Source organism: Lolium rigidum, chromosome 7 (assembly GCF_022539505.1).
Source record: "Lolium rigidum isolate FL_2022 chromosome 7, APGP_CSIRO_Lrig_0.1, whole genome shotgun sequence".
Taxonomy (NCBI): Eukaryota; Viridiplantae; Streptophyta; class Magnoliopsida; order Poales; family Poaceae; genus Lolium; species Lolium rigidum.
Genome location: NC_061514.1, coordinates 77918306 through 77924638, shown reverse-complemented (window position 1 = coordinate 77924638; position 6333 = coordinate 77918306). Strand labels below are relative to the sequence as shown.

Below are 6333 nucleotides of genomic sequence, written 5' to 3'. Positions count from 1 at the left end.
CTACATGTTCAAAGTGAACTTTCGCCCCGGTCAAAGTGAAGTTTGACGAAAGCAATTTTCTGATATGCTCATGGTGAACTTCCTCTTGCGTAGAAAGTTAAGATTGACAAAAAATAAATTTCCAGTTTGTTTAAACTGAACTGCCACTTTCGTACAAGTTAAACTTGCTCCTGACCAAAGAGAATTTTGACAAAGAGTAAATTTTCATCATATCAAAGGTGAACTTCGACGTGGTAAAAGGTAAACTTCCGTTCCGATCAATGTTATTTTCTGTCTTGAGCAAAGTTAATTTTGACCAAAACAAATAACTTTCCAGCTTGTTTAAAGTGAACTTGCGCACCATACAAAGTAAATTTTAGCCCCGAGCAAAGTGAATTTTGACAAAGAGTAACTTTTCGGCATGTCAAAGGTGAACTTCCACGCAGTACAAGGTGTACAATCCAAAAAGAAAGTGAACTTCGGGCGCACTAAATTTGTCAAATTCTTGTTGCATGAACAAGTGAACTTCTTTTTCTAGACGAATTGAAAATACAGAATAAAATAGTGAACCACTTTAGTGTGCTAACCGAACTGCAGATAATGTACACATAAAGGTTCCACCGATACCAAACAAGTGTACTTTTGCAAGCTCAATAACTGAACTTCTCAAAGTTAATAAATCTATTTTACAACTTATACAAAAGACTAAGAATAGGACCAGAGAGATAAAAAAAACTAAATACAACAATCACCCTAAGTTTCTAATTGCAATCACTAGGTACTCACTTCAAATACAAAAATGAGTAAACTTCTTCTAGCTTTTTTAGATGAATTTCTATCACGGTCAAACTGAACTTCAACGCCATAGAGATAGTGAACTGCCAATTTCCGATAGTGAACTTCAGCTCCTGGAGGTCTTCTGGGGTAGAATACAAAATGAACTGCCAAAAGGATTAAAGTGAATTTAGTAATATTTCTAGAGTGAACTTGAAATGTAGCCAAAGTTAACTTCAGATTATATTTATTTGTTTACAGATTGTATAGTTAGTTTCTGTTCTTTATGTGACTCGCTTCGTATTAACAAATGAACTATGAACTTTTTAACGCGAATGGATTGAAGTTCTTAGTTAATGAATTGAAATTCTCAAATGGATAGAGTAAACTTTACTATACAATTACAAACTTTTTGAGAATGTTAACTTTGTTCGCGAGGACAAAGTGAACCTCTCATTTTATCTACCAAACTTCTAAGATTTTAGAGAGTGACCTGCTGTAACCTGAATAACACACTCATGTGTTCTTTTCCTCTAGAATAGTTGTTGCAATTTTTATCAATGGACTTCTGACTTCTATACAATGCAACTTCACTACTTTATAAAGGTTAACTTCTTTTTTTCCTTGTTCTGAGAACTACTATATGCAGCACTTAATTAACTCAAAATAAACCAGAAATATGGAGTTGTGAGCTGCAATTGTCTAAGATTTTGCCAAAATAAAACAGTGGAAATTCATATAGCATTAGTTCATTACCAATGTCTAATGCAGTTCATATCGACGTGCAGTGCAGCTCACACCCACTTGAGAACAGGATAGAGGCGAACTTTACGAGCTTGGTGTGCATTGCGCGCTTGTTGCCTGCCATATTTTTTTTTAAAGCCAGAATGTCCATATTCTTTTTTTATAAGCAGATTGAACTTCTAACTCTTGTACAAAGAAGCACGAATGTAGGAAGAGTGAACTACTCATTTCTCTGTTTTCACAGGAGCGCACAAGTGATGTTGTTTACAACTCTATTCAAGTATGAATTTATAGCTTGACTAAGAATCTTAAAGAACTGATTGTAACTAGTTACCTGATTAAAAAAAGCGGCGTTTTTCCCAAACAACAGTGGTTGATGTACAGGCTCCGCAGACCATCCTCCACAGCAGAGACATCAACATGCTCCAGGAGCTTGGGACCCTACGAACTTCCTGAGATAAATAAAGTGAGCTTCGTAAGAGCGACAAATTATCTGATTTTCTAAACTAAACCTAGCAGGCTTTTGTGCAGAACTTCCCAATCTAACAAAATGATCTTCCCAACAAGATCCAGTGTTGCATTTAGCAATGATTTGTTTTCATAAAAGAAACTACTTGAGCTTGTATGAGCGAACTACTTTAGATAGTCATGTATGCATCTGCTATACTGCCCCGTATACAAGTATGTACTGCAACACTTTTTACACAATTTTACAATCATCAGTAATGAAACAAAAGAGAAATAGAAAAGAGAGAAAGCGCCATTTCAAGGAATCACAATAGCCATAAAGGTGAACTCCCATGGCAGCAATGATGTGGCTGCACCGCAGGACTGGAGCAGCCTGCCAAACTTGTTGCCATGAACAACACTGATCTCACCGGAGTGTTAGCACAAAAGAAAGACTAAACTTCCACGAATGAACGACCTGAACTTCACAGAAATAGAATGAGGATTAATTTAAATTTTTTGGACAGAAAAAGGCAACTCCGACATACAAATTGAGATTCCGGAAAAAAATTCGATGAAGTTCTCAACAATAGTATTCTGTAATGAAAAAACAACCAATAGTTATTGTGTTTTTCAATTCTTTGCATCAACAAGAAAACAACAAACAAATCTGCAAAATAAAGTCAAACATCGCTAACCAGGTGTAGTAAATAACCTGACTTGTACACGTTCAGTACAAGCAGCTCACTTCCTTCTTCCCACCTCAGTTAAATAGAATCTCACTACTAGTGTACTAGTACTACAGTGCGTTGGTCAAAAAAAATGCAGACTCCGGCGGTTCAAACAGGAAATTATAAATTTGCACCTAACTTTTTGCTCACTCAATCTCACTGTGGTTCTTCCAGCATAGCTATTCAGAAAAGTATACTGCCCTGATAATGATGAACTTTAGGCACATACGGCGTGAACTTCCCAACGAAAAACTTCGTGTTAAAAAATGAACTCCTTGAGTCGGAGATGCGAACTTGCATTTTAAATAAAGCAAATTTGCATTTTAAATAAAGCGGACTTCACAGTTTTTTGCTTAAGTGTTTTAACTGAAATCAGTCTATGCGATTTTTTCCCAAATAAAAATGAGTAAACTTCATATGTGAACCAGGTGAAATTGATTTTTATGTGCTGCAATCGTGTAAAATTTGCTCATATACAAAGCTGAACAATCTTTGAATAAAATCACACAAGGCAACGAGTTAAGAAATATACATCGCTAGCAGCAGTTTTTATATCTGAACTTCCCGCACTAACTCTCTGAACGAACTGCGCACGCTTTCTAAACTACAGATAATGTGTGGCTAGGAAGCCACACACGCTGCCGTCAGATTTATATATAGTACTTATTCAGAGGCCGCTCGACTTCATGCGCGCAATAGGTTGCTCGGCTGGATGGGAAAAGATAAACTTGCCCAGAGCGAGATGGTGCCGTTTCGGTCAACACGGGGCTAAGGCTGCCAGCATCTAGTGTTTCCATGACGCGCGGTGGAGCAATCAACAAGGCAGGGGAATGCAGGATGGTCGGAGTTCTTCCTGTGGGCGGCCTTGGAGGAGTGGCACCAGCGGACCTAGGCGGTGGTGCGGAGCATGTATCGAAGTTCAATGCCCAAAACAGGGCAGTTCAGTTTAAAGAATTGGTAAGGGTAGAGCCATTTGGCGGCCAGGGACCCCAAGTATCTCTTGTGGCCACCAAACCGCACTGGACTGTCAGATAGGTACAGTTCACAAACCTGAAGATGGAGCTGCACATATGGGCAAAAAAATGAACTGACTGCATTTCAACAAAAATAAAGTGAACTCTCCCGCCAATAAAACCGAACTCGACAAAAAGTTGACTTTCACGAGGAACTAAATAATAAATGCACTATCTAAACCCAATGGATCGGATGTCCTTTTTAAAATAAAAAGTGTACCATGACATTGTTGGTACATTTGTGTAAGGCAGCAAACTGAATTAGGGAACTGCCAATATGGAAAGCTGCGAACTGTTCATAATGTAGAGCGTGCTACCAAAAAATACGAAGCTATGTTAAAAGCACTGTACTTCACTGACCAGCGAACACAACGAACTGCTGAATTAATTCTTGTGTTTCAAGATACTAGTCCATAGCAGTAAATAAAATAGTCTAGAAACTACAGAAGTTCTTTGGAGGCCGTTGGAGTGGGGAGCTCGCCTAGTGGCTGCGGGCACCCTGACCTGTGCTCGTAGTATGGACAGGCAACAAGGACGGGTGTGGCGGCCCCTGGCATCGATGCCACTCCTCTCGGTGTGAACTACTCGCTAGCAAAAGGGTTGACATCTAGCCAGATATGCAGTTCTATAGGATGTATCGTCCTCCTAGCTGTAATGTCGACCTCCAGAACTTGGTGTCGCTGTAGTACGCGAGTGAAGGGCACCAAGCCGCTTGACCGGGAGGGGCGTGTCGGAGCCCGGAGCGGCGAGCGCGGAAGTTAACAACGACCCGCACGATAGTTCCGGTGACGCACGCAATAGTTCGGAGCGACGAGCACGGGAAAAACATGGGCGACGAAGGGAGGTCATGGTTTGTGGGATCCCGGATCTGCGGAAGTTGGCCTCGTGTGACGCACTCCCAATCCTAGGAGCAGCTATCTACAACACTTGAATTGGAGTTCACAAACCTGGAGATGTAGCCGCAGGACATTGCAACAGCGCGCGAAGGTCTCGGCCAGGGAATCGGCGGCGCAGGCCCTTGGCCAGGGAACGGCGGCGGTGAAGGTGTGGTCCTTCAGCCAAGGAGACGGCAGAGCTGGTGTCGGCCAGGGAGAAGGAGGGGCAGGCCCTTGGCCAGGGAACGGCGACGACTGGATCCATCGCGCCGGCAAGGAAGAAGGCGGGCGGGAGTATGGCTACGCGGCGGCGAGGAAGAAGGCGGAGCGGGACTGTGGCTGCGCGCCGATGAGGAAGAAGGCGGGCGGGAGTATGGTTGGGCGGCGACGAGGAAGATGGTCGGAAGGAGTATGGCCGGGGAGGAGTGGGCGGCGCCGCCGATGTAGGGGGCAGGGAGCTGGCGAAGGAGGGGATTTGGGATTTTGTTCGGGATGAGGGAGTTCAGAACGTGCGGGACAGGTGAGGTTTCACTGGCGGTTCGGTTCCGAACGTGGTTTCCTCGGTTGGTTCTAGGGGGTTCGAGAATAACTATTCTAGAACCACTCTTAAGGGGGGTTCGAGAATAGTTGGGCTCTATATATATATATATATATATATATATATATAGGTCTGCTATTCTCGAACCGGTTCGAGAATAACTATTCTCGAACCCTTTCTGAACTTCCTAACTTATCGCATGCGAACTTCCCGTGAGTCTTCATATTTTCGCGTCCCACGTCCTGCTCGCGTCCCGCTCCCGCGCGCGTGTGAACTTCCTACGAGACAACGAACCGTTACGTGTCCCACCTCCCGCTCGCACCCACCTCCCGCTCGCACCCACCTCCTCCGTGCTCGCTCCCACCCCGTCCCTGCTCGCTCCCGATCTCTTCCATGGCGATTTCCTCCCTGCTCGCTCCCGAGCTCTTCCCTGCTCGCTGCCGATCTCCTCACTCGCTCGATTCCTATCGGAGAACTTCGTCGACGGCGGCTCCTCATCTCCGTGCTCTCCTCCGACGTTTCACCGACGAATTTGTTCTCCACGGCCGCACCGCGATCGTCAATATTCTCGCGGCACGGTTATTCCATGCTAGCTCTACGCTGCTCTTATCTTCTTTTTATCCTCGAGCTGCAGATTTGTTTTCTGATGGCTGTCACACAGGTCCGCCGTCCTTCTTCGTTAAATCTTCTACGTTCATGGCTCCGCCCTTACTCCTCCGGGTGGTTTTTGGGTATGTCTCCTCCATGGTTTTGTTGATTGATAGGTTCTGCTTGATCCTAATACACGATTTTCTTCACAGATCTATGTTACTGCTTAGTTCATTTTTTGCGCATGCTCCTGTAGTTATTTTTTTCTCACTTGATGCAGTGATGACGCGGTAGCCTTCATTCTTACACTTGATGTAGCAACATAATCCAGATTTTTTTTTTGGCATCTTTTTTGTTTTTTCATACGCTCTAGTGAATGTTTTTTGTTTGTTATAACTAATGAACTTCTTTAATTTTATGATGTGAACTACCGATATGCATGAACTTTTCTCAGTTTCCTGTTTGATTTTCATGATACAGATAAGTTGGGGCCTCTGTTTTTCATGTAATTCTACTTTTGAGCATGAATGTATTTTACGTGTTAGTAAGCTGTGAACTTCTCATTTTAATGTACAAAACAGATTCGGGAGGTAGCATGGAATAAAAGTAATTACCTAGGGAAGGTGGGGGGGGGGGTTGGGGGG

The 6333-nt window shown here is 43.3% G+C and overlaps 1 long non-coding RNA gene across 1 annotated transcript; it reads right to left on the bottom strand.

Annotated features, from left to right (window-relative positions):
* Positions 1-721: 721 nt before the first annotated feature.
* LOC124669199 lies at positions 722-4661 on the bottom strand. Its single transcript, XR_006992058.1, has 3 exons — positions 4636-4661; positions 1832-1949; positions 722-920 (listed from the first exon to the last, which is right to left on the bottom strand). It is a non-coding gene; the product is annotated as an uncharacterized LOC124669199 (long non-coding RNA).
* Positions 4662-6333: the final 1672 nt, after the last annotated feature.